This window comes from Pleurodeles waltl, chromosome 9, assembly GCF_031143425.1.
Source record: "Pleurodeles waltl isolate 20211129_DDA chromosome 9, aPleWal1.hap1.20221129, whole genome shotgun sequence".
In the NCBI taxonomy this organism is placed as follows: Eukaryota; Metazoa; Chordata; class Amphibia; order Caudata; family Salamandridae; genus Pleurodeles; species Pleurodeles waltl.
The window spans coordinates 898,657,876-898,684,777 of NC_090448.1; positions in this window are offsets into that span (position 1 = coordinate 898,657,876).

Below are 26,902 nucleotides of genomic sequence, written 5' to 3' on the forward strand. Positions count from 1 at the left end.
CCTATGCAGCTGACACTCACCTGATCATCCTATTTAGACCAACCCTCCCCCACCTGAGCATACACCTTTTTACATTGCTTTTCTAAATGCAAAAAAAGTTATTAAAATATGTTAAGATTTTTTGTTAAACATTAAATTATTATATATATTTATAACTATTTTAAAAAATATAATTTGATTTACCATAATTTCCTATGAGGTGTAATTTTTAAGTTGTTACCTTCATTATTTTCTATGGCAGGGTGAAGAAAGTAGGCTAGACCTACTTTAGCCATGAGCTAGAGTAATTTACCACTGTTTTGGGTTGCTTTATGGCTGTAATAACTTTAGAAGGACAGTTTGTGAATAGCAATGGGCTCACTCTTGCACAGGTGGGTACATCTCCCTTCCTAAACCCCTCCTTGCTCCTCCTCTTTAGTAGTGAGTATACCCCATTTTCCTGCTTCTCCCACTGTCCCTCATACATATACTATATGCAGAGACTCCTCAGTGGGGTGAAGATCTCTGCCCAGAAAACAATAGCAGAGACAGAGGCGTCAAAATCACACATAGGTTTGTGGGCATCATTTTGAAGAACGTTTGGAGTACTGTTGTAGCACTACAAAACATGCTACAAATTGCAGTTTATAAATAGACCCCAGTGTTTTGTGCATGATTTTGCATGCATGCTTAGAGATTTGGATGATTGTGTTTGAAATCTAACTTATACTATATTAGAGATATTCAGGATTTCAGGGACTCCCTATATATATATGTACATAAATATTAGACAAGTGACACTTTTTACAGTAGTCAGTGACATATATCATTGAAACTATTAATTGAAGATAAATTAGGCTCTGCAATGGGATCAAAAAAATCAGGTAATCAAATTCAAGAACTTAATTCAAATTATAATGAGATAGCAATGTTTCACATTTAAGCTTCATACATTCCAGAATTACTTCTACAAATTCATCTTGTTCAAAATTTTCTTCCCCACTGTACACTTCTTAAAGCCCCAAATTTTAATCTAATGTTACTGACACTCTGTATACTAAGATATTATAGTCAGTACTGCTTGAAGTACCATGGGTATTATGACCCACACAGAGAACACCACCGCAATACAGACACCCACACAAGTCCACCACACCAAAGGTGAGTGATAAACTGGCAGTGCCAAAACCCACACCATAATGCCAACAGGAATACCCCCACAGTATCACGTCCCATCAATCAATGCGGCGGTCTTTCAACTGCAGTAAATCATTGGCAGTACACACCTCTACGCCCAAAATACACACACACTTACAACCTACACCACATTGGACAATTCAAAATACACACACCTGACACACATACACACACCACACCCTCACACTCATACAACTATAAAACACATACCCACATTACCCACAACCCCGTACTATGAAAAAAAGAGAGCAAGCACAGAGAGACAAGCAAAGAGCACACACTCACTCAGAGGCACCGAACACCATCACTCATGCACCATCCACGCACATCACAGTATACACCCCAACACATCACCCCACACATCACCTCACACATATCTCTCACACCACATCCATGGCACCTCAAAGACACCCCAGGTTTTCTGAGGAGGAGCTAAGGGTCATGGTGGAGGAAATCATCCGGGTAGAGCCACAGCTATTCGTATCACAGGTGCAGCAGACGTCCATTGCAAGGAAGATGGAGTTATGGCGGAGAGTTGTCGACAGGGTCAACAAAGTGGGACAGCAACCCAGAACCAGGGATGACATCAGGAAGAGGTGGAACAACCTACGGGGGAAGGTGCGTTCCATGGTATCAGGACACCAGATAGCAGTACAAAGGACTGGCCGTGGACCCCCACCTCCTCCCCCACAACTAACAACATGGGAGGGGCAAGTCTTGCCGATCATGCATCCTGAGGGCCTCGCTGGAGTAGAAAGAGGACTGGATTCTGGTAAGTCAAGCCTTAACTACTTCATCCCCCGCACCTGCATGCCATCACATATCCCCACCCTCACTCCCATCACTCCATCACCTCACATCTACCCCACCATCACAACCCACACATCCCAATACCAAGCCCTGCATGCAACACCAATGCATGGACATTCATCACTCCAGCATGCCCAGTAGAGAGACTCACCCAGCCCACACAATCAGCAATCACACTAGGCCAATGCGACAGGGAAACAACTATTAAATGAGAGAAACACACCCATCACAAAAGATGGCACACACAGGTACAATAACAATGCATTTGCATCCCAACAGGACCCCTACCCAACGTCACAGAGAGAGGAGATGCCAGGTACATCCAGTCCCCCCACAGCAGAGGCCCACAGTGATGACAGCAGCTCTGCATGCCTGGATCACGATGACCAACCTGGCCCATCAGGGACTTCTGGACAGTCGGTTCCCCTGCCACAGTCCCATACCACCACAGAGCCTCCCCCCTCAGGAAACACCAGCACAGCACCCACCCAGCAGGCCCATGCCACTGTCCCCAGGACACTTCAATCAGCAGTGTGTCCACCACTACAGGGACCCCAGGCAACCCCACAAACCCAGGACGATCAGGGACCTGGGGTCATTGGCAGTGGGCACACAGTTCAGGGGACAGAGGCACAGTACAACAGGAAAGCTGGGAGGGCTGCTGTGCCACAGGGAGAGGAGAGGCCAAGGGAACCGACACTCCTTGAGGCACTCTCAAACATCATGGGAGCATACCACCACTCCCAGGAGACCATGGGCACGGTACTGGGCAAGTTGCAGGAGACCCAGCGGCTGCAGGAGAGACAGTACCTCGGGATCAGGGATGACCTAAAAAACATCTACACCATCCTGGTCACCATAGCAGGGGTGCTGGCTGACATGGGCAAGACCATGAGGGAGGCAGTGGCACAACAAAGGGCCCCTGACACTAGCCAAACCGAGGAACAGCCTTCCACCTTTGCCGGCGCTAGTGGACAGTAGGCCCTGCCACAGGACCAACAGGCCACTAGCATCCCACACCCTGCAGAAGGAGAACCACCCCACAATCGGTCCCTGTGAACCAGGCAGAAGACAGAGAACATTGCCAAGACCCCCACCAGGAAATAAGACTCTCCTGTCCCACTCTGTTCCCCTGTCCACCTTGAACTGCCATTACTCCCCTTCCTATGCCCCATTGGACAATGCACCTGTGATACCAAGAGACTGGACTTTACCATGGACCTTCCTCCACCATCACCCCAGCCCCTAGCCTCTACCCCCATACTATTTAGCACAAAAAATAAACACCACTGAAATATAAACCATACTGGGATCAGTGTAATGACTGGAAAGATGTGTTCTTACAACATTCTCAAAGCATTGCAACATCCATGTTTATTGAATCAGAGCAATGTATGAAAGTTGGTGGGCAGGAGTAACACAGTACACAGATCTGAAAAAAGGAAATCCAAAGGGAGCAGTCAGTGGCCATACACAGAGAGTACGAGCATGCCACGTACAATGTCCTAAAGTATATTGAAATGTGAAGAGGAGTTAAAGTCTGTTACCTGTGTGTCACTGGAAAGACTGCTGGATAATGTTTGTTCTGTTGTCCACATCTTCTTCATCTGCCTCCTCTTCCTCACTGTCCACAGGCTCCACCACTGCCACAAGACCATCACTAGGCTCATCCTCCAGCAGGAAAGGCACCTGGCGTCTCAATGCCAGGTTGTGCAACATACAGCATGCCACGATTATCTGGCACACCTTCTTGGGTGAGTAGTACAGGGATCCACCTGTTAGATGGAGGCACCGGAAGCTGGCCTTCAGGAGGCCGAATGTCCGCTCAATTATCCTCCTTGTTCGCCCAGGTGCCTCATTGTAATGTTCCTCTGCCCTTGTCCTGGGATTCCTCACTGGGGTCAGTAGCCATGACAGGTTGGGGTAACCAGAGTCACCTGTAAATATCAAGGGACAATTGTGAAACACACACTAACCCTTAGGGACAACCCCATACCCAGACACCAATATATACTGTGTGGGTACCTTGGCCACACCTATTAGCCACACCCGGCGTCTCTAGAGTTGTGCCATCACATAAGAGATGGTGCTATTTCTCAAGATATAGGCGTCATGCACAGAGCCAGGATATTTGGCATTCACGTGGGAGATGTACTGGTCTGCCAAACACACCATTTGCACATTCATCGAATGATAGTTTTTGTATTCCTGTAGACCTGTTCATTGCTGCGGGGGGGACAAATGCCACATGTGTACCATCAATGGCACCATTGATGTTGGGGATATGTCCCAGGGCATAGAAGTCACCTTTCACTGTGGCCAAATCCTCCACTTGGGGGAACACAATGTAGCTGCGCATGTGTTTCAGCAGAGCTGACAACACTCTGATCAACATGTTAGAGAACATTGGCTGAGACATTCCTGATGCCATGGCCACTGTAGTTTGAAAGGAGCCACTTGCCAGGAAATGGAGGACCTGCACCGGAGGGGGTATGCCGGTTGGGTGGCGGATAGCTGACAACAGATTCGGCTCCATTTGGGCACACAGTTCTTGGATTGTTACACGATCAAGTCTGTATGTGATGATAATGTGTCTGTCCTCCATTGTCGCCAGGTCAACCAGGGGTCTGTACGCTGGAGGATGCCGCCATCTCAATATCTGCCTCAGCGGTTGTAGCCTATGGAGGAGAATGGTGAGCAGAATGTCATATTTCCACATAGATGGTACAACTGTTTATGAATGTATGCCACAGAAGCAGTGAGTGAAGTCGAGAGTCAGTAGATGTGCCAATATGTGCTGTGACGCAGCTAGGTGCCATGCCATGTCCCCCCTGAAATTGTGGCTGCCTGACCTGTGAGGACGGACAAGGGGAAATGAGATAAGTGCACTGGCGTTCTTCTGCGTCGCGGTAGGCAGACGATGTCTGCCGCACAACTTCGCATTGGTTATCATTGGGCCCTATGGTTCCCAGGAGCCAATAGCGAAGTACGCCGGCAGTGACGGTACGCACCGCCGCAGACGTCACCGCCATTTTCTAACTATTCCCTCACTTGCTACCTGACCTTCAACAGGAGAGGACCTACACTGCAAGTGCTGCTGTGACCTGAGTCTGGAAGCAAGAATGGCTAGAGTGTCTGGGGAAAGGGCCCCTGCGTTCTCTGCGGAGGAGTTGGAGAAACTGGTGGATGGGGTCCTACCTCAGTACACATTACCCCACGGTCCTCCAGACAAACTGGTGAGTTCACTGAGAGCATGATGTGTGGCCAATGCATGTTTTGAGTGGTGTGTATGTAAGCCACATGCGGGGGGGTGCTGAGGCGTCCTGGCCTGAGTGCGGCACGAGAGCTGGTCAGTGTATGTGTATCAGGGCATGGGTGGGAACTGGGGGACAATGAGTATGCCGGTCCGGACGGGTGAGAAATTACATTTTCCCCTGTCTTTTCCCTCTAGGTCAGCACCCACCAGAAAAAGAGTATTTGGCGTGCCATCGCCAGGGAGGTGCAGACCCTTGGGGTCTATCAGAGGCAGAGCACCCACTGCTGCAAGAGATGGGAGGACCTGTGCCGCTGGACCAAGAAGATGGCGGAGGCCCAGCTGGGGCTGGCCTCCCAACTTGAAAGGGGTGCCCGTCGCACCATGACCCCCCTGATGTTCCGCATCCTGGCGGTGGCCCATCCAGAGTTTGATGGGCGCTTGAGGGCATAACGGCAGCCCCAAGGGGGTGAGTACAGATTCAGAAAACTGACTTTGCGTGCTTTAGGAACTAGCTGGGTGGGGGATGTCGGCTGTGGGTGCCCCTAGGCCAGGGCGATCATGGCAGGGTATGTCCCTGGTGTACAGGCTCTGAAGCACTCCCACTCCAATGGTACTGGGCAGGGTCCTGTGGGTGTCAGGTGTGCAGATGCTAGCATTAGGCATTGTACCCCATTGGCTGGTGACTACCTTGGTGACTGGTTTGGCATGGCCTAGTGCATAGGGCAGCTCAGTGTGTTGTGTAAGCCAACGGTAGTGGTGTTGCTTGCATTGACCAAGTATATCCTCTGTCTCTCCCCCACTTTCTGTTTTATCACCCTATCCTTGTGTGCATTAGCATCATCTGGTGGAGGATCAGAGGCACCGGCGATGTAGGCAGCTGCATCCCACATGGCCTATGAGGGCGAATCCACTGAGGGTGAAGGCACCAGTGGGACGGAGGGCGAGGGGAGCTCCACAACAGGGACAGGAGGGGAGACCAATGACAGCGATTCCTCCTCTGATGGAAGCTCCCTGGCGGTGGTGGACACCTCTGACCCACCCCAAAAACAGGTACAGCCACCACCCCCATACCAGCAGCATCCTCCCAGCAGCCCCTCAGCGTGTTTCCCGTGCCCCCCCCACCCAGGAGGGTGGGCATCTCCTTCGCCCCAGGCACCTCAGGCCCTGCCCCAGTCAGCCCTGCTGCTCTCAGTGAGGAGGCTGTTGACCTCTTGTGATCCCTCACTGTTGGGCAGTCAACCATTCTGAATGCCATCCAGGGTGTCGAGAGGCATTTGCAACAAACAAATACATACCTGGAGGGAATTCATTCTGGTGTGGTGGCCCAACAGAGAGCATTTCAGGCTCTGGCCTCAGCACTGATGGCAGCCATTGTCCCTGTGTCCAGCCTCCCCCTCCAACTTCCACTACCCGACCCAATCTCCTCTACCTCACCCTATCCCAAGCACACCTTCAGACCAGCATGCACACACATCAACAAAAGTGGCTCAGGAAAACATAAGCACCACACATCATCACACAGGCACTCACACAAGCACCATACCCATGCAAACACACCAACATCCACTTTCTCCACTGTGTCCCCCTCCTCCTCTTCGTCCACCTCCCTCCCAGTAGCGTCTCCACTCACACCTGCATGCACTACATCTTCACCCACTACCTCCAGCACACCCATCACAACACACCCCTCACAAGCAATCACCACCCCCACAACCATGCACACGTCCCCTGTGTCCTCTCCCAGTGTGTCTGTGAGCCCTCCTCCCAAAGTACACAAACGCAGGCACACACCCACTCAACAGCCATCCACCTCACAACAGCCTCCAACCCATGCACCTTCACCCAAACTTAGCGGACGTACACCTCCTACAACCACTACCTCTTCCTCCACTCCCACACCCCCTCCATCTTCCCGTCCCAGTGTGTCTAAAAAACTTTTCCTGGCTAACATTGACCTCTTCCCTACGCCTCCCCCCCTTCCTTCCCCTAGGGCCAGGATGTCAAGATCGCAGGCCAGCACCTCAGCCACCAACTCGGCGTCCTCTGTGGTCCCTGCAAGTCCGAGAGGATCGAAGGGGGCACCCATCAGGGCTGGCAGTGTGCCACCTACCAATGCAAAAGACCAACCGATTCCGCCACCTGCCAAGGTTAAGAAGGGGCCAGCATGCAGCATGGACAAGACGCACAACCCACCCAGCAAGGCCTCATCCAAAAAACAAGAGGACAGCGCCAAGGTCCCAGCAGCGTCTACCAAGGTGGAGAAGGGAAAAAAAAGCAAAGGCAAGGCACTTCAGGGCTCAGAGCCTCCAGGTGAGGGACTAGTGACCACCATTTGTCCTGACAGGCCAGCAACCTGTACCGCGGTAAGCACCGTCGCAAGCACCACCACCTGCACCGCCGCAGGCACCACCACATGCACCGCCACCTGCACCGCCATCTGCACTGCACCCTGCACCGCCGCTGCCACGAAGATGGTCAGCAGCATCATCCCCAGTGGGCAGCTGTCCGAGGCTGCTGGAGATGGCCTGGTGTCTCCCTCCACTACTACCAGCACCTGCACCACGGGCAGCACCGGGAGTATCTCTGCCGCAGAGACCGCCACAGGCACCACCACATGCACCGCCATATGCACCACCACATGCCCAGCCGGTGCCACTACATCAGACATCAGCAGCATCCCCAGTGGGCAGCCGTCCGAGGCTGCAGCAGACGGCCTGGACCCTTCATCCACCACTTGAATCACCACCACCACCACTGGCACTACCATCAGTTTGCAGCCTAAGTCGCCACATGATGGAGTGTGGCTCTGCCTCCATGGAGTATCATGCTACCTGTTCCCTGAAATCTTGTGCCTCAGACACCCAGGTGAGGTAATGGGAACTGCCACAACCCAGGTGCAGCATAACTGGGCACAATGCCCCCTCCAGAACCAGTGGAGAGATGCATCCACTCTCCCTATCCTTGTCAGGATGAAGCAGACTGGGCACAGTGCCCCCTCCAAAACCATTGGAGAGATGCATCCACTCCCCCTATCCTTGGCAGGATGAAGCAGACTGGGCACACAGCCCCCTCCTGAACCAGTGAACATGTCACCCACTTGAGAGACTGTGGCTTTGAACTCCCCAGGAACAAGCAGTGGGCAACCCACCCACTTGAGAGACTTGAGAGACTGTGGCTTTGCACTCCCCACGATCAAGCAGTGGGCAAACCACGCACTTGAGAGACTGTGGCTTTGCACTCCCCATGACCAAGCAGTGGGCAACCCACCCACTTGAGAGACTTGAGAGACTGTGGCTTTGCACTCACTAGGACCAAGCAGTGGGCAAACCACCCACTTGAGAGACTGTGGCTTTGCACTCCCCAGGACCAAGCAGTAGGCAAACCACCCACTAGAGAGACTTGAGAGACTGTGGCTTTGCACTCCCCAGGACATCGCTGTGGGCATATTGCCCCCTCCAGGAGCAGTGGCGTAGTACCATCTTCTGGCTGAGGTTCCCCACCTTCCCCCTGAGGTGCCTGTGTTTTTTCAACCTGATGCCCCTGAGTGTTCTCTCCGTTTTGAGGCAGAAGTCAAGTGTGGGCTTCGTCCATGATTTTTTGGGCCACTGGTCCACGGACCTTTGCAATGGACAGTGCACGGCCCTCTGTACATATTCTAAATATTTGTATAAACTGTTGTTTACAATCGTTAACTTTTTATGCATTTTCTAAATATCACAGATTTGACTCAATTCCTTTTGTCATAGTGTACTTCCAGGGGGTTACAGGGTGTAACTGAAATGTTGCTGCATGTGTTTGTGTGTCTGGTGTAGTGGGTGAGGGTGGGGGTGTTGAGTGTTGCATGTGTGTGTCACTCTCTTCCCCCCCCACTGTGTGCTAGGTGCAGTACTCACCGTGGTCGTCGCCACTGCCTTCTTTGAAATTCCTGGTGTATTAGCAGATAAACCAGCATGGGGAGGACTTGCAGTATGGGCTCCATGGCGTCCTGGTTCTTCGTTGAATGTCGAAAGGTGAGGGGTTCCCCTTCAGTGTACTGTTTCCGCAGTGCTTTTGATGTCGTTGGTACGGCCCCGGAAAAGCTGACGGATTGGTGCCTTGTGATACGCTGGGTGGTACATTGTCTTCCGCCTGTCTGTTGGCGGTGACCGCCGCGGTGTTTGTTGCTACTGCCCTGGCGGTCGGTGTGTTAAAGTGGCTGTCTATGTTGGCGGTTTCCACCGTGGTCGTGATCCCTTTTTTTTCACAGCCGGCCTGTTGGCGGTATTACCGCCGCTTTATCACCCACCGAGAGGGTTGTAATGAGGGCCTAAATGTCTTTCTTGTCAGAATCGTATAGCAAACTGTTACACTCATTGAGTGATGCCATCAGTGATGTAATTTGAGAGGTTATCAGTATGTCATCAATGATGTCATTGAACTTATCTGAGGTCATAAGCAGTGCATATTGGGAGTTCATGTTACATAACTAGTAAACCATAGCTCGTGAATTTCAGTGTTTTTTTTAGTCTAAAATGGTATTTGTGTAACTAACAATTTCACCTAAATATAAAGTCAGTTTAACCTTTGTTTTTTTCAGTGAATTTCTATGTTTTTTTAATGTAAAGTAAGAAATTAATACAAGACCTAAATATAACATCACTTTATCCTTTGTTTTTTGGTGAATTTTATGTTTTTTGTACTGTGAAGTGAAATCTTCTTACAAATAGTAAGTCCACAACTCTCACTTTTCTTGGAATCAAGTACCCAGTTGTAGCATTTGACTCTCCCAGGATAGTGAAGCAGAGCAATTTATGGGCTACTCAGAAAAAAAGAAAGCACATTTATTATTAAAAGATAAAAAGTACCTTTATTACACACACACAATCAAATACTATGCATTAAGTTACAAATGTATACATCCAGTACTTGTAAATATCTTTAGTGACACCCTCACATCACAGTTGCTCCCTCGTGGGTCATAAGGGTGTTGTATTTTAAATAAGTCAGGCCTACGGATTTTCATATGGGAACGATTCATAATATTCAGACCTATTGGCTTTGCTAAGGGGTGACTTCATCAATATACAAGGCAAGCCTGTTGGCTCTGTCAAGGGGTCACTTTTATAGAACAGTAATCACATGTTGGAATTCCATATTAAAAGCAATAGTATCCAAAACCATACACAAATGTATTCATTATTGATAACAACCATTGCACTGTTTGTCAATAAATCTTTAAACTAAATATTTGCATTCAAAACAACACTAAGAGGGTCATTATGACCCTGGCGGCGGTGATAATGTGGCTGAAGCCAACCTGCCAATATACCACACCGACCACCATGGCAGTAGCAGCCGCCGGGCCTGAGATAAGAATCTCCTACCCACCAGCTGCTAATGTATCGCTGGCGGCAGTTTGACCCTGCCTACAGCCATGGTTTTCGCAGCGTTCGTAACACCACAAAAAACATGGCCGTAGTCCCTACCAGTGACAGGGAATTCCTTCCCTGTCGCTGATTGGAGGCCCACCCCCCCAACACTCCCCAGACGCTCCCCACCCCCTCTATCCCCCCCTTCCAATCATCCACCCCCCTATACACGCACACTCGCAGACATGTACCAAGCATACACACACTCACTCACACAGGCATACACGCATTCATACATGCATGCATCCATTCATTCTTGCACACATCCGTACACACATTCACACTGACACACAGGCACACATTCACATTTCCATTCATACACACATTCTCACACATGCATACACGCACACAAACAACACTACACACACATTCGTATTCATGCACACACTCACACATTCATGCACACCCCCCTCCACACACACAACACCCCCCTCCCCTGTCGGAAACCCAACTTACCTGCATCCAGCAAGGTCTTCCGGCAGGGGACGGGATGGGGTGCTGCTACCACCAGCAGCACCCCCCAGCAGAACACCACCATGCCGTATTATTTCTCATAATACAGCTGGCGGCGGTCTACTGTTATGGCGCTGCTGGTGGTAGCAGTACCACCTTAACACCATCCGCCAGTATGGCCACAGCTGGATTTCCACCCTTCTTGTGGCAGAAATCCAGCTGTGGTCATAATTTGGTGGATGGATGTTAGCCGCGGCGAAGGTCTTATGGAGGCCGTCGCCGCGGCCGTAGGTGGCACTTACCGCCAATGTTGTAATGTGCCCCTAAATGTGTATTCAAGTATTTATTTAACATTCCTCAGGTCATATAATGCAGCCATAAGGCCAGCCACAATGAATCATGGCAGTTCTCAGATGACCTGCAAAAGCTCCAGCTTTGGAACTGTTTAAACACATCAAAAACCTTACCTGGGGACACGTACTGCAGACCCCAGAAAACAGAGTTAATTTTAATGAATCATTTTATGGAGGCTGCTGTCTTCCTTCCTATCTCCAATCACAAAGCAAGTTGGTGGTGCCCATGCCCAGATTGGGACACCACAAACCAGGAAAAAATATATGCGAATTAGCCCAAAAAGGGCATTACGGGACACTCCTCGTCAGGAGCAGTGAATAATAAATGAGCAGCTATGGCCTTTTTTTTTACTTATTTGTTCTTTATTTTATTGTTTGTGGCCTCACGTTGTGTCCTTTAATTTTATTTTTGGGTACCCAACCCACCCAAGACACCCACAGCTTACTACATTGTTGGGGGCTTGCGGGGGAAATCCAAGACCCCCCACATCCTTGCTGGACACTTGCAGGCAGCCACTATTCTCTGGGGATACCTATGGACCTGCAACATTTCCAATATAATCCAAAGGGGCCTTTCCTCTTGGCCAAGTATTTAAAATCACACAAACAAGTAGTAACTCCCAGAGGAAATTAAAGAAAAAGAAAATCTATCACACATTATTGTAACATAAAATGCCATATTTTCTGGCAATTAAACAAAACAGAAACACCCAATGAGTACAAACACAATTCAGCTAATTAGGAAGCATAGTTTGAAATAACAAGCCAGCTGGGGGGCATGAACAAACCAAAAACATCTTGAACCATCCAACACAGAGAGTTATGAAAAACAGATGGACCAATGAATCAATAGACTTGTAGAGCACTACCTGTCACCTGTGAGGGTATCTAGGCACTGGAAGAGTCCAGCTGATTAGCTGAATAGCCAGGCCTCCAGGACTTTCAGAACTCTGGGAGAGATGGGGCAGTCCGTAAATGAAAGGGTAGCTTGTTCCATTCATGCCCACTGAAACAGCTTTACATTATTTTCTTCACCACCATTGCCAGTTTGATATTTTAGAGGGGCAGTTTGGTGTAAATGGAATCAGAGTTCATCACGGCCTCAAACACTCATACAAAACCTAGATACCAGAAGACACCAAGGAGACCATCCACCCGGCCTACCACATGCACTACTTCAGATAATTATGTTATTTATTGTGATTCCATCTGCCCCTGCAGTACCATAACAGAAGCCTGAGAAAAAAATAGTGGGGTGGCAGTTATTTTAACTTCAAGCAGGCCAAACAAAAAAAAGTGTGCAGTAAGTTACATGCACTTTGTGCAACCAGTTTCTACTTAGAGGAAAAGCTTGAAAATATTCGATGGTGAGCAGTAGGATCTAGAAGCACATGAGGGCCATGCATTCCAATACCAAATCTGAAGCTGAGATGCAGAAGAGTAAAGTGGCTGAAGATTGCTCTGGGAAAACCTATAAAAACATATTTTCAAAAGACATGAAAGATCATCTTCAAATAGAATACTGCAGGGCTGATTACGAGTTTAGCGGTTCATGGATTGCTATGTTGGCTGTGGCGGTTCGACCGCCAGCAGTCTGGTGGAGCGGACTGCCGTATTATGAGTTTGGCAGCCGTAGAAACAGAAGACCACCAGCAGTCCGCAGGCACCGCCAGGCAGTACAAACCCCCACGGTCACCTGGCAGCACAAACAGGCCGGTCGGACCCTGTGTTTCCGCCGGGCCCATTACGAGGTTGCACACCACCAATGTGACCGTGGCGGTCCAACCACCATGTACAAGCTGGTGGAAATGGATAGTATAAAGGGAGACACTCAACTGCAGGAGCTCTCGCACGTCTGGAGCCAGCATGGAGCCATTCGAAAACATCATGCCTCTGCTCCCACTCATCCAAAAACAATGAAAGCAATGCCACCGTGGATGACAGCAGCTGTAAGTACACCTACCTACCTGTATCATTAATCAATAAAAACAGCACGTAGCACTGGGAAACACATCATGGGGGGACCCCACGGGCAGTAGCTACACATGTCACACAACACACACCCACAAACATACATCAGCACCGACACTCACAATACACAGAGGTTGGTCAGCACACACACACTGCACTACACGTGGCCACACAGCTCAGGCACAGGGATACTGAAGGCCACACAACATTCTCATACACAGCAACAACCACACAACTACTGCATATATACAAATACAAATTACACACTCACACCCAACACTGGCCATAATCTTTCCACACATACAACATGCTATCCATCAAAGTGGCCTGGAACGCATATACCACCACCATGAAATAACCCTGCAATGGACACAAACATCACACACACACACACACAGCACATTTGAAGCACAGTGGTATGCACAAAACACAGAGAGACAAATAAACAAAAGGGACAAAGAGCATCCGACCAACAATACCTGCTCAGTTGGGGTGGGAGCCTCAGGAACATACATGAAAGGAGGCTGCACTTGGACACATTTCACGTCGAACAGGGGGCCCTCAAACAAGATGCGTACATGAAATGACCCTACATGGATCCCAGGTGCAAACAATACCAAAACTAATTGTCATGCACAGCTACACAATGGGGAAGGGCAAGTCTACAAAGCACATATAACTTCTACACCATGGGACGTACCTCTACACAAACTATCTGCAAGAGGCACAAACTGAAATAAATACATGCACACTCAAATGCAAAGCAACCTAGCACAACTTAACACACTCCATGACCGCAATAGCAAAACCCAAGAAGACACACAACACATGTATACAATAGCCTTATCAGGGGGACTAGTCCAACACCACGCATGCCTACAATGCACAACACAAAAAGAAATACTTTCCATAACAAGCACTACACAATGCCATGACACCAACATTGCATTTACACACACATACCCATCACACAACAGATATCCTTCTCTTGGGAGACAATTGCACTGCATACAAACTCACATACTGCAAACAACACCACATGGAGCAGCAAGCAGACACAAACACACACTATTACAAGCACACAACCAAAGTCACTCAGGAACAACAGAAAGCTAGGAAAATAATTTGCAGGACAAAGATGTACCCAATAGACCAACAACTGGTTGGGTTCATTCAACAAAGGGCTGTAAGTCCAAGGCCAAAGGCCAGTCCACATGGTGTCCAAATAATGGCACTGTGTTGTTGCCATACTTGACTCCTAAATGCCATGTAACCTCCACAGTAAACTGTATCAAGGTGACAGACAAGCACCTCAGGTAGTATCTGTGGGTGGGGGTGTGGGGATGGGTTTTTGAGGGAGGTCTGGGTTTGGGCTTGGAGGGGCACGATATTGGGAGGAGTGAACTTCTTTTTGGTGGGGGGAGGTGTATGGGTCTTTGCATGGGGGCAGGGGAGGCCTTGGAGCTGGAAGGGTTGGCCTTGGGGAGGGATGCAGACCTTTTGGGTATGGTAAGGAAAGAGGGCAGGGGTAAGCTCTAGTTCAAAAGCGAAACGTTTTTTAGACACACAGGGACAGTCATCAGAAGGGGGTCGGGATTTGGAGGTTGAGGGAGTGGTTGTCTGACATAGAATAGTGAATGTCTTGGGTGCATGTTTGTGGGAGGCATGCTTGTGTGGGGTGGGTGTCTGTTGGGTGGGTGAGTGAGGGTGTTTATGTGTCTTGGGCTGAGGGGGGTGGAGGTGCTGAGGGATGCCGTGGTGGGTGTCTGTTGGGATGGTGACTACAGGTATGCTAGATGTGGTGCATGTAGGTGTATCCGTAGTTGTGGTGTCTGCATGTGTGGTGATAGGGGTGGATGTCTAACAGTTTGCTGGGGAGGTGTCTGCGGGTAGGATGGTGAGGTGGCTGTGTCGGTGACTGTTGTGGGGGTGTCTGTAGGTATGCCAGATGTCATGTGCGTGGTGTTGAGGGTGTCAGGGAAAGTAGTGACTGTTGCTGTGTCTGCAGGTGGATGTTGTTTGTGTGCGTGCTGGGTACACCACGGAAGGGGGGATTTGGACTGGGAAGAGGGAGGTAGAGAGGAGATGGAAGACAAGGGGTGACTGGCTGCCATCAGTGGAGGCCAGAGCCTGAAAAGATATCTGTAGGCCATCAATTGCACAGTGAATGATGGCGGACTGACCCACAGAGATGTTTCTCAGGAGGTCAATAGCCTCCTCACTGAGACCAGCAGGGGGAACAGGGGCAGGGGCGGAGGTGCTTGTGGCAAAGGAAATGCCCACCCTCTTGGGTGAGCGGGAACAGCCAACTGGGTGGGGAGCAACAGCGAAGGCAGGGATAGAACAGAGGTGGTGGACAGAGATGGTGCTGGGGGGACCTCTCCTGGGGTGGATTCCCTGATGGAGCTGCCACCACTAGGGTGTGGCCATTGAAAGATGAATCAGAGGATGTTAAGGCTGATCTGGTCTCCCTCGTAGCACTTCACTCACCCTCTGGGCCACTGAGTCCCTCTGTGTCGGTTGTATCTTGACCCAAGGTCCCGTGGCCAGATGCATCTCCACTCATCTCGGCCCCGTCTCCTTCGCCAGCCTTTGCTGATGCTGACAAAAGAAAGAGAAATAGGGTCACAACATGGGCATGAAAACACTTCTATCACAACTCTGAGAGACAAACCATGACATCATGTCAAGTAGCCCTCTGCAAGAAGTGCCACCCAAGTGACACAATCACGTGCCATTACAAAACCATGCATGCCATCTGGAATTACAAAAGGACACATGAGAAAATCAGGATCTCAGACAACTACAATTGCATGGATGACGTCTAGCAACCACACTAACCATACCACAACTAGGTTACCACGCATCCTCAAACCTGTGCCACATGCAGCAGACATCAGTGAACTAGTCGCCAACTATTGGATGCAATTGTAAGGTACGCTACCAAATACACAGACACAAGCTCAGACACACATCTATTCTGCACTGACATGATGTACCAACAATATCAGAGCTTGCAAAGGAAATGCAGTTGACATAGGTACAAATCTGCAAAAACCTGGAGTAGATAACATGGAAATGCCCATGTCACTATGGACGCATCTCAGCTATGTTCAGCTTCACAAGTGACACCTGCACAAAATGAGTGAAGGAGGTAGTAGCAATGTCACTCAGACATGCCTCAACTGTGACATTGAAAGGAACAACAATGAAGTCATGTTCAAAATCTCATTGAGAGATGTCTCCATAAATAACACAAAAATGATCCTGTAAGGCCAAGGATAGCCACCACCAATGTCTGATAGCAACTATAATGTCCACATCTATGTGTGTTTGTAGTGAACAACTGTACTGTGCAGGTTGGAGAGACACAGAATTTGCAATCACCAACAGAATGCCCCCAACTTGTTGTACAATGAGAAGCTACATCACTACCCATATCTGAAACATGGCAAGCATTGCATCTACCTATGCATGACTCCCTGTCCCCAAACACATGTGATGCAAACATTACTGCAAGTCTCTCCATGATGCATTCCAGAAGTCAGGGCACAATCCCCAAACATTATACAGGTGCAGTGCACTTCTCAACATGAATCCACATCGAGGGTACATACAAACATAAAATGGATCTACACTGTGGCCCTACCTGCCATGTCTCTCATTACAACTGCAGTTTAACATGACCCATGATGTGCAATAAGGCATGAAGGTATTTGGGAGGAGTGATCTATTGGAGATAACTAACACCTACTAGGAGAACAAATAGTAAATACTTGTTCACTTCACAGAGCCATATGTGATCCCTGCAAAGCAATAGGTCTGTTGATTCTTCATAGTTTTCTCCTAAGTCCAGGGCCAAAAGGAAAAGTGCACCAGTTGGAAGCACATGACCTGTCTACAAAAATAAGCTCCCATATGATCTGTGACACATGAAACATCCCTCATTGTCAGGGGGGAACAGTCAGTCCTTCATTTTTTTATTTTTTTATTATTAATTTATTTATGCTTTTAAACACTTTCACATATAGTAAAGGAAAAAAAAGGCAATTACATCCAATCACAGTAGTGACAATTATACAGAACTCGACCATCCCAGCGTCGTTTAGACAGTTCCAGCAGGAGGCTTCCACATTACTGTTAATATCTACATCCAAACCAATGCTGTCACAGATCCAACCCCACTCTCCCCTCAAGTGCCACCACACGCGCCCTCTGGTTCACCTGTTTCTTTACCTATTAAATATTGTTTGTAGATGTCCCAATATTTCACTGGTTTGTTAGTTGGTGGATGTAGTTAGCTATAAACGTCTGTTTGTGTGTTACAATTCACAACATCTCTGGGCCAGTCTTCAGCTGTCGGCACTGGGCCGGGTTCCCAACACATGGCAATTCGACGCTTGGCTAGCAACAGGCCAATAACCACCAACCGTCTAATTGATTTCAGTATTTCTCCCACCCCAGAAGTGCCAGAATCGGTTCACAACTAAATCGCTGTCCGCATATCACCTCCCCGAAAACCGACCCCCAGAATCACTGCACCCCCGCACTGGCCCAGGACATATGGAAAAAATCTGCGTAGTCTTCACTACACATGGGACAAGCCGCATTAGTGTGCAAGCCATATCTATAAAGTCTAAGGGGAGTGTAGTATACTCTATTGAGATATTTAAAATGGAGACAGTACGAGTCAACGAACAACAATAACGCCACTGATCATCAGTGAGCTGCACCCCCTAATATCTCTGCCATGCAAGTCGTGCTTTGTTCAAGTCATTGAGAGGCGTCTTCTGTGTGTGTGCATATAAACATATTACCAGTCTCCAGGGTTGGTCATTCACCAGCACCATGGATAAGGCCAGCATATGCAGAGGCTCCTGCATATCCTCCCCTAAGTGAGCTGCCATAGCATGTCTCACCCTATAATATTGATATTGGAGCATTGTGGTCGGCCCCACAACCCGTTCTTGTATCACTTCCCATGGTCTCATAATACCATCCTCAAACAGATCCCCCATAGTGGTGATATCTAGGGTGCCCATGGCCTGTATTAAACTCTTATCCCACCACAACTCAAACCAGGCACACCACCCCAAGGGCACATGCGGAGAGTATAGTAGAGCTAACCCCTGCCTATGTAATAAGCCATGCCAAGCACGCGCAACAGAGTTCAGAGATGCCAGCTCCCTACAACTTCTATCTGGAGTATGGAATATCCTACCCTGCAACGGTAACGGGGATGCCAGCTTACGCTCTATTTGCAAAAACGGGATGTCACTGGACCCAGGTATGAGGGGCCGCAGCATGCGCAACCTTTTGGTAGGTCTCCAGGTCTCCTAGGCCACCCAACTCATATGGGAGCATCAGGGTGTGCCACGTAACTCGTGTCTGTTTACCTGCCCATGCTACTTTGATAAGTAACCCTCTCAAAGCCGCAAAGTATATTTTCGGTAATGACATAGGGATATTCTGAAATAGAAACAGAAATCAAGGGTGCACTACCATTTTCATAAGTGCTACGCAGCCCATCAACGAGAGCGGAAGTCTAATCCATCTTTCAATGTCACCTGCTAGTGCCTCAAGAGCGACCGTGTAGTTATCTGTCATCACCACCTTTGGGTCCGTATGGACTCTGATGCCCAGGTATCTGACCGAGCTTGCCTCCGACTTGAGGGGGAATCCCACATCTACCTGTGATGTCGCTGGCATCAGGGGGAACATAATGGATTTGCCCCAGTTCACTTTAAGACCTGAAAAGGTACCATACCTCATGATGTCCCGCAGGACTGGAGCAACATTGCGCTGTGGGTCTTTAATATGTAGTAACGTGTCATCCGCATGGGCTGAGAGTAGGAGGGTGTAGCTGGAAAAGCGGAGACCCCAATGACTGTGGTATTCCCGTAAAGGCACGCCAAGGGCTCAGCTACAATTGCGTATAGGAGAGGGGACAACGGGCAACCCTTCCTGGTGCCCCTAGTAATAGGGAATGCATCAGTAACCATCCCATTAATTCCTAGCCAATGGGTCCCTGTACAGTGTGGACACAAAGCTCATAAAAATGATCCCCCACTCCAAACCGCCACAGAACCGCCTTCATAAAGCACCATTCCACCGAGTCAAATGCCTTTTCGGCATCAAAGAAAACTTCCACAGCCTTCAGTTCAGGGTTTATGTTCCATATGGCGCCAAACAGTGTTCGGAGGTTCGTGGTGAGACTGCGGCCCGGTACAAACCCCGATTGCTCCGGCCGCACCATGTTCGGCAGCAGCTTATCTAACCGGTCCGCCAGTCTCTTAGCATAAATTTTAACATCCACATTTAATAAAGACAGCGGACGATAGGATGAGCACTGTACTGGGGGCTTACCTGGCTTGAGTATGTGATCAGCTTTGCCTCGCGCATTGAAGGGAGCAAAAGACCATTCTCTGCCATAAACCTCTTAAATATGGGGGAACAGTAGGTCTTTGCAGGCTTTATAAAACCTCACAGTGAGCCTATCAGGGCCCGGGACCTTTCCTTCTGCCATGCCACCTATCGCTTTGTTAATTTCTTCTAGTGTTGAGGGTGCGCTGAGAGACTCTCTATCTACGCCTACCAATCTCGGCAGCTCATTATGCACTATATAATTCAGCAACTCCTCCGAATCCAGAGCGACCCTTGAAATGTAAAGAGATTCATAGCAGTCACGGAATATGCAGGCTATTAACTCTGGTTCCCGGATTTCGCCACCATCGTCTGCCTGTATCGCTATAATCAAGCTACTTTCTTTGTTGGGACGAATCACATTCACCAAGGCCGATCCTGGTCTCTCCCCCTCCCCATACACTCGAGCCATAGCATATTTCCCCAGATGCTGAACCTCAGCCAGCGCCGTGTCCTGAAACTCAGTCAATTTAGCGTGCATGTGGCCCGAAGTCTGGTCATCAGCGCCAAGCACCTGTTCCTGCTACAACTGCGCCAGCTCCCGTTCTAGCCTGTATACGCGCTCCCTAATTGACCGCAGAACTCCAGCATGCTTGGACATTGTGACCCCTCTGATATTTTGAATGTCTCCCACACCGTGCCCACACTAGCCACCGAACCTTTGTTGATTTGGAAAAAGTCTTTGTTCGTGTGGCAACCTCTTTTTGGAGGGCAGAATCTAACAGCGAATAGGGAGAGAATCGCAATGAGAAGAGGGGACACTTGCATACCTACAGTCACATTCATTGGGACTGGAGAGTGATCAGAATATGTCCATGGCCACGGAACGCCCGGGTGTGCACCGCCCAAGAGACTTCTGGCAACCAGCCACAAATCAATGCGTGTGTGCAGAGTGTGTGCAGCTGAGTAGTACGTATACCCGCCACTGTCTGGATGCCTATCTCACCATATATCTATCAGCCCCAAGTCAGATGCCACTTTCGTCACTGCTCTAGCTGCAGCTGCCGGCTTATGGTCGCCCCCCTCTGATCTGTCAAGCGTGGGATCCCGCATACAGTTGATGTCTCTCCCCCCAGATCTGCGGCAACCGCCCCAAGGGCCTGCCGTAGCAGCCAAATTGTAGTAAGATTGAGGATTATCAAAATTTGAGCCATAGATCCCCACCAGCAAGAATGGAGCAACACTCCCTTCACACTGCACTACTATATACCTCCCTCCTGGATCTGCCACAACCTCCCTGAGGCCCACACCCAAGGACCGTGAAACCCAGATCAATACACCCCATGCATGAGCAGTGAAACCTTCCGCCACAAATTGCCCTTGTAACCTTCTAGGGGTGAGCATGGAGCTGCCCAGCACTAAATGTGTCTCTTGCAAAATGGCAAGATCCACTTTGTGTCTGTGTAACTAGGTGACCACCTTATGAACTTTTCGAGCATCATTTAAGCCTCTTACGTTCCACGTGAACAATCTAAGCCGGCCCGGGCTCCTCTCGTGATCTGGGTGCAAAGAATCATGAGACATTGAGTGCATGGTAATCACTATAGCCTGCCAGTTCCATCCCGTTTATATTTCTGCAATTGCTTGATTGGATACATACAGCACAATATCTACAGTGAAAGTACAAAATACCCCTCAACTTCCACCCTCCTCCCACAGCAGGCACTGCCCCAACACGCCTAGCTGACATTAAACACTAACTACCCCCCTCCCTTACTTGAGTAAACTACCCCTGTTCCCTACTATAAGTGCAGTACACGCTTAGGTGGATGTTACCCAGCCACTTCGTACTGCACCTATGCATCAGCCATCTGCAGTTATAACAAACAAAATAGCAAGCAGTAGAATGAATCATATTAGAAAAAGGGTGATAAGCAAGGATCAATAAAGCTCCTCCATTAGTGCCAGAGAGTACAAAAGTACCAATTGTGCCAATGGCAACCAGCAGAGCATAAGTTCCACAACTGCCCACCTGTAGACGGCAAATCACATAAATCATAACAGCATAGTACACAACACCATGGTGCAAACGATGCCGCCCCCAAAGGTACACAACAGGAATGGACAATTTAATCTCCATCTGCTTAGGAATCGGTGTCTTCACCACCACAATCCCCACTCCTCACTGCTCTACGCTTAATAAATTGAGCAAGTTTTTTATGGTCAGTAAAAAAACAACAGCTTCCCGTCCACCTCCACACGTAACTTGGCTGGGTAAAGCATACAGTATTCCAGATGTAAGTCTCTAAATTGTTTTTTTCCAGCAACAAACTTTCATTTCACCCCCTGCACTTGCAGTGTGAAATCTGGGTATAGCAAGATCATCATGCCCTCATAATGTAGAGTCTTCAGTTCCCTGGCTCGACTCAGAGCCGCGTCCCGGTCCCTGTAGTTTAGTAATCTCGCTATGATAGGGCATGGAGGGGCACCTGGAGGTGGACGGGTCGCCAAAGAGCGATGGGCCCTTTCATCTACCAGCAAATCAGAGAAGGTGGTTCGTCCCAGCAGCTGGACTAGCAAGCGTTCAATGAAACTTTCCATGTTGTCGATCGTGGTGGGCTCCGCTATACCAACTATGCTTAAGTTGTGTCTCCTGGACCTGGCCTCCAAGTCATCCACTTTGACCTGTAAGTAGCACAATCTTTTGCTCAGTTTTGTCTGCCCAGTGGTCAATTTGATCTGACCATCCTCTACCTCGGATGTACGCCTTTTTGACTGGTCCAGCCTCTCTGCATGTTTGCCTAAGCGTTCGGTCAGTCTGTCCATGCGGTAGGAGAGGGAGTCTATCTTCCCATCAATTTGGGTCAAGCTGTGCTCCATCACCACCAGGATTTGTCTCAAGTCCTGTTCCTCAACTGCTGGCACACCCAATTCCACTGCCTGGCCAGGTCCTGCATCATCGCCGGGGGGACCGCCTGTCTTACATCAGTCGAACTGCAGCTTGGCCTGGGTTTTGTCCGACTTACCCATTGTATGGACCTCATGGGGCATGCAATGTCAGTCAAGACTCTCCACACCACAGCAATGTCGCGCGCCCCAGCTCGTGGGCACCAAATCCACTCTGCGCAGCACCACACTGTTGCTCTCCAAGCAGCCGTACCTCTCCAACTGCACAGCCCCACTCACTACCAGTCACACTGTCTCACCTTGGCAGGAGCCCGATCCAAGCCAATGGGTCGCATCACCAGCTGCCCAAGGAGCACATCCAGGGTTACTGCCCCTCAGTCCGCGGGGCTGTCAGTGTGTTGCCCCAGGGCAGTTGTCCTCAGAAGGCAGATTTCAAAGAGGGGGCCAATATCACCAAGCAGAGAATTTCACCATCACGCTCCAGGACAGGCAGCCAGCCAGTCGCACAACACTCCCCGCTGGGCTTCACAGCAATGGGTGCTCCTGTGCCAGCTGCGGCACTCCGACAGTGCAGCCCTCCAGCACCGCACCATAGCCCTGGCCCCAGGCAGCCTCCCCTCTTGCCGCCACCACCTGGGCCACGACAGCCGCCACTCTCCTCCGTGGCACCACCGCACTTCCACGGGACACCGCCACGCCCCAACCAGTGCCGAGTGGAGGAGCCGCCCAGCTGGGTCCGCTCCCAGGCACGCCTGCAAATAGGTCTCCCTAGGCCTCAGTCCCGGCTACCGCGGACACAGGCAATCTCCACAGCTGCCACTTCAATTTCCACCGCCGGGACACCTGCGCCAGCAATTGCAGTACTTAAACAGGTTTCTTAGCTTGCTCATAGTATAGGATTATACACGGATTGTGAAGTGGCTGACAGCGCAGCCATTTTGCTGCCAGGCAAGCTCCACCCCGTCAGTCCTTCAATTAATCACCTGACAAAGAGACAAGCAAGAATTTGCCGTGTACCTACCCCCTTGTTTGCAGCCCTCAAACACCCATCCAACTCCAGGTAGGCTACCACCAAAATGTGGGCCACTAGGGTGGTCATTGTCCAATCAGTACCCCATCCACATTGAGAAGACTGCCCCAGCTAGGCCTCTGCGGTCTTCCGGGTCCTGTGTCTCAGGTCCTCCCACCTCTTCTGACAGTGGATGCTCTGCCAGCTGTGGACCCCAAGGGTCTGCACCTTCTTGGCAATGGCTCTCCAAATCCCCTTCTTCTGATGGGCGTTGACCTGCATGGATGCAAAAGACAAGACAAGACATTATGTCAAAACGTCCCATACAAGATGGCTGAATCACATACATGTCAGTGTGCCAAGTTTCGAAGATCCTGTTCTGACCATACTGCATACATGTGGTACATAGCAGTCATTGGACACAGGGACATGACCACAATCACTCCCAAATAGGCTACCATACGCACCACCCAGCTTAGGCCCTGCACTGACTAGGTAGATCAACTATGACCCCTGTGGGACATGAGCTAGAAACCTGACAGAGATCAGAAACACTATGAGACACATCACACCAAGTGGCTACTGACAGATAAACCCCTCATCCAGGTATGCACATAGACATCCATTATCCCAGATTATCAACCTACAGGGCTTTGACTACACAATCTGACAAACTGGGCCAAACTTTAGGCTTTCTAAAGGTAAGATATGTTAAAGTACAGAGAAAAGTGCACACAAGGGGCACTTCCCTGCTGCACTGGTGCACCATAGAGCAGTTCATACAGGGGTAGGGCCTCCTCTACAAGCTTCTCCAGCTCCTCCGAGTAGAAGGCAGGGGTCCTAGAACCTGTTGGAGTGGCATGATTGCTCTGGAGGCGGTATACAGCAGCTCAGGTAGTGGAATTCTTGCTGATAGCAGTGTCAGGAGTCAAGTGAGGGATTTTAAAGAACATGGCGGTCACGTCCGCCATGTACACGACGATCACAGGCGGCGAACTCAGCCATTGGTCCAATACTGCCACTGGCAACGTTAACCTATGGCTGTGACAGCCCTGATAGCATCCGCCTACCGCCATGATGACTTCCGCCGGCAGTCGCCGGCGGTTCCTAATGTCCAGTGGAGTAGGTCAGGCAACCACCATTTTGGAGGCATTCTATGCAATTTTTAGCTGTTTTAGATGCGTGATAATTCTGAAAATGTTGTTCCGGTGAATTATGAGTGCTGGCATTGTCCTGTCATGTAGGTCAATCGAATTAGACATCATTTTGTTATGACACCAAGCACATGAGTCAACATGATTAGGGACCTAGGCCCCCAGGCCAATGTCGGTTTTGGGCATTAACTCACAGTCCAAATGGCAAGTCACATGCACATATTGTTTGTGTCCACATAGATTATATGTACACACTTGTGGAAATTCAAGAGGGAAATGTGTTACTACTGTGTAATTAGGAGTGTGATGTGTACTGCGTATCATGTCCTCTACTATTCACATGCCATGTGACTTTTTTTCTATGACATGCATTATGTATCTTGCAAGGGGCACATTGAATGATGGCTATCCTCTCCTTTTGTCCTACATAGTTACCCTGGGAGGGGAAGGATCAGACAGCCTCCTGAGGGGAAGGATCAGCCAGCCTCCTGTGTACCATCTACTGGCAGATCTTCAGGCAATGGAGGAGAGACACATCATCCAGATATACCGCGTGGATAGGCAGACAATCATGAATCTTTGTTGTCAGTTGGAGATAGATCTGATGCCTGCCATTCATCATCCAAATAGCCTATCACCCATCACTCAAGTCATGACAGTGTTGCATGCCCTGGCTCCAAGGTCCTTCCAAAATACAGTGGACCTATCTGCTGGGATGTCCCAGCCTATATTCAGTCTGGTTGTGAAGTATGTACTCTCAGCAATGATGAAACACCTGGACAGCTACATCTAGTTTCCTCAACATGAAGGCTAACTTCTATGGTTTGGCATACATCCCACATGTGGTGGGAGCCATTGATGGTACACATGTAGCCTTGATTCCTCTGCATGGCAATGAACAAGTCTATACAAACTGGAATAATTTCCATTCCATCAATCTCTAAGTTGTTTGTTTGATGGACCTCTACATTTCCCAGGTCTGTGCCCGTTATCTGGGTTCAGTTCATGATGCCTTCATCATGCAGAACAGCGCTATTCTACATCTGTTGACACAACTGTACCCAGAGAGGGCCTGGCTGGTTGGTAAGTCACATATGTCCTGTTTGTATGCTATGTTTGCTGCTAGAGGGACGATGCTTGGGGACTCTTGTTTGCACATATGTCTCATTCCCTTACAGGTGACTCTGCATAACCAAACCATCCATGGCTGTTGACACTGGTAAGGAACCCAACTAGGTCAGGTTAGTCTGCTTCAATGAGGTTTATGGAAGGACACAGCATGTCGTGCAGCGGGCTTTTGGGCTCCTGAAAGCCAGATTTCATATGGACAAGACAGGTGGAGCCCTCCTCTAGTCACCCGAAAAAGTGTGTAAGATCATTGTGGCCTGCTGCTTGCTCCATAACATTGCCCTTAAAGAGAACTATTCCAGATGAGGGGGAGCTAGCAGGGCCTCTGGGTGAGCTTCCTGAAATACCAAGTGAGGATGACAGTGATGAGGATGAAGGTGGAGACATGCCGGCAGATCTCAATAGCTACTTACTTGAGTGTAAGTATGTGATGTTATATGATAACTGTGACTGTATGGGGAACTTTAGGGAACAGGATGTGTTGAGTAGGGTATCTCTTTTTCCAAGAGACAGGGCATCTCATGCTATGCATTATACAGGGAAGGTTTGCTAGCAAAGTCAGACTTTCACATGTGACTACCTTGCTGATCTGCTTTGTTTGTCTCCACCTCATTGCATGGTCAGTGGATCAACTAAAATTTGAAATGATAATTGGGTTATATGTTTGCCTTTACCTGTCTGAACTCTTTGTATTTTATTCCTTCTTCCAGCTGTCTTCAACATGTCATCCTCATGTGGGCATTTCAAAGTTGTATCTTTGGCAGTTATCTGTTGCTGATCTTACATGTGAAGTGGACATGGATTGATCCAGGTAATGTTGGTCACAGATTTGGGGTGTATGAGTCCTGTGCCCAAGCAGCCTGGACAGTGGGTAGGCAGAACACTGGAATACACAATACTCTTGTTTGCTGTGG